This window comes from Arachis duranensis, chromosome 7 (genome assembly GCF_000817695.3).
Source record: "Arachis duranensis cultivar V14167 chromosome 7, aradu.V14167.gnm2.J7QH, whole genome shotgun sequence".
Taxonomy (NCBI): domain Eukaryota; kingdom Viridiplantae; phylum Streptophyta; class Magnoliopsida; order Fabales; family Fabaceae; genus Arachis; species Arachis duranensis.
The window spans coordinates 60,409,040-60,411,723 of record NC_029778.3 but is presented as its reverse complement, the minus strand read 5'-3'; positions in this window follow the sequence as shown (position 1 = coordinate 60,411,723).

Here is a 2,684-nt window from a genome sequence, read left to right as displayed (position 1 = left end):
ATGGATTATCATATACAATATACGAGTTATAAGTAATGCAAATTATGGATTATGGGAACATTAGAAGTTGTTTCTCAAGGTTACTCAATTACCTATCTTGTTTTGTCATGGTTTGTCTTGAAATTTTTGTTTGAAATTTCTTTTTCGAAAAGTAGTTTAATTATTTTTCCAACCCTATTCTTTTGTTCATATGCATTCTTGTTTGATCTTAACTGCATATATCTACTTAAATTCTTTGGAATATCTGCCTACATTTGCCTAAACTCTTCTTCCTGATTCATGTACTCTTTAATGTAACTTTGAACTTGTTTGATGTATCAAATTGATCATTGAAACCTTTAAGAATTCGCTATTGATTGAGTTGCCTTTCCTTATGAGCTTTGTATTCCTTTGGATTAGTTAAAAACTTGTTTGATTTGATTTGATATGCTTTATGAATTCTATCCGAATTCCTTTTATTTAAGTTTTTTTTCTCCAGATGTGAATTGATTTCCTTTTTAGCATGTCTCAGTACTCTTGAATATCTTTATAGGGCTGTGATTTCAAGTATCCTCTCTGAGTTCTATTTTAAACCTTTTTAAAGAAGTTTTGGTTTATTCTTATGCAAGGTTGTCCTTGACTTTGCATTCTTTTACCTGAGCTGTGCGACACATTGTTATATTTTGGATTCATTTTGGTGTGACACATCATCCGTTGTAATTTCCTTATAAAGTTCTTGTATGTGATTCTCTTTGAAGAAATTTTAACTCTTTTGCCTAATTATGTCCATAACTATTTGAATTTTTGATCGAATTGTCTTTAGCTTTTGCATGCATTTCTTCATACTAACTTTAAAAATTTTATATTTTAGAATCTTATTTCATATTTTCTTTTTTGGACAAAATTTGATTTCCTTCCAACTTTGCCCCATTTTCACTGCATACTTCATTTTATTAAGTACCTAAGTATCTTTCGAGAAATTATTTTTGGTCTCTACCTCAATTAATTTTCATCTTTCAAACATAACCTATTCAATCTTTAATTTAGAAATTATTTTGACGTTATGCAACTTAATTTTTCTTCCAACTATATTACAGTTTTATACATGCTTTGGTTTAGTTGTGCACCTAAATGTCTTGCAAAATATTAGAGGAAATATTTTACTCTTAGCCAAACTGGTTTTTATTTTTTTAACTTTGCATAATCTATTTCAACTTGCACTTGTTTGAACATGACGTAACCTTTATGCTTTTGTCATTCTTTTTGCATGATTCAATTCATTCGGCTGCATTCTTAAACATTCTCTTGAATTTTGTAACCGACGTCATTGACTTTGGTCATACTCTTCTTATAGATATTGTACTTTGTTTTAGTTTGAATCTTTAAGAACATCTATCTTTATCATTATACTTCTCTTCATGAATGTTGTACTCTTTAACATGACTTTAGTTATTCTTCATCTATAAATTTTATACTCCTTAACTCAGCTTGAAATAGTTTCAAACTAATGCACTATTTTCTTCTTATTTTTCCTGTTGAAGTTCTTTGATTCGAGATCCTTTCTTAAACTTGTGATTTAATTTTTCTTCTAACACTCTTCATTGCTTGTGCATCCTTGTTTACATGTAGTTTCGTTCATTCTTTCAAATCTTTATGAATACTGTCTATGTCGCTTCTTCTTCTTTTCTAAAAGTCTTGTATCCTTTTGAGTAAACTCGAAATTTGTTTTAGTGCCACGTGCGACCTTTAAGTATAGTCAGCGATGCGTTTAATTTTTAGGATGTTTTCGTGGGTGCAGAAGATAAAGTTTGTAAGTGTGCGATGCCACATAAAGTTGTGGAGCTTTGATTCACGCGAAAGAGTTTTGTGGATGTTAGACTTGTGATCGGTTATAGATTTGCATAGTGACTGTGGAGGTTGAGAACTTTCAGATGAGTTGTTTGATAAAGTACGATCGAAAATGGTGAAAGTACGTCAGGTCGAAGTTCTAAAGTTGGTACGAAATTACTGTGCGAACATTATACCCGTCGTTTTGATACCAACTTATTTTGTAACCTTTTGCCACCTTACACTACCATGACATGATTGAATCATGTAACCTTTTACATCAAGCCTACCTTGTAGCATCTGTTTCACATTCCCCTTTTTCTTTCTCTTATATTTTTATGCTATATGAATATGGTGGTATTTGAAAAATATATATGCCAAAGTGTTTTGCTTTTTCTTAATGCAATCCAAAGTGAAGATAATTTAAATTTCTTTCCTTTTGTATTAATTTTCGAAGATAAAAATTTTTATAAGTGATAAGAATTTTATATGATTTCATTTGAATAATTGAAATTTTAGAATTTAATACTTTAAATTTTATAAATAAAAAAATTAATTATATTATCTTATATTTGAAATTAGAGTACTTGATTGAAAACTAATTAATAAATTAATAAATAATAGTATATTTAAAATAATTTTAAAAATTAAATTACGATTCAAATTAGTACCTTATCAGCTAATTTTATTAACATTACCCTAACTCTAACTCTAAACCTAAGTCTATTACACACCCATACTTCTCCCAAACCCTGGCCACCATTTTCTCCTTTCCTAAACACAACACAGCAACAGCAGATAAAAAAAAACAAAGAAAAGAGAACCAAAGAGAGAAGAGAGGGAGTTGCTATCAGAAGAAAGGAGGAGCTGCGCTGCTT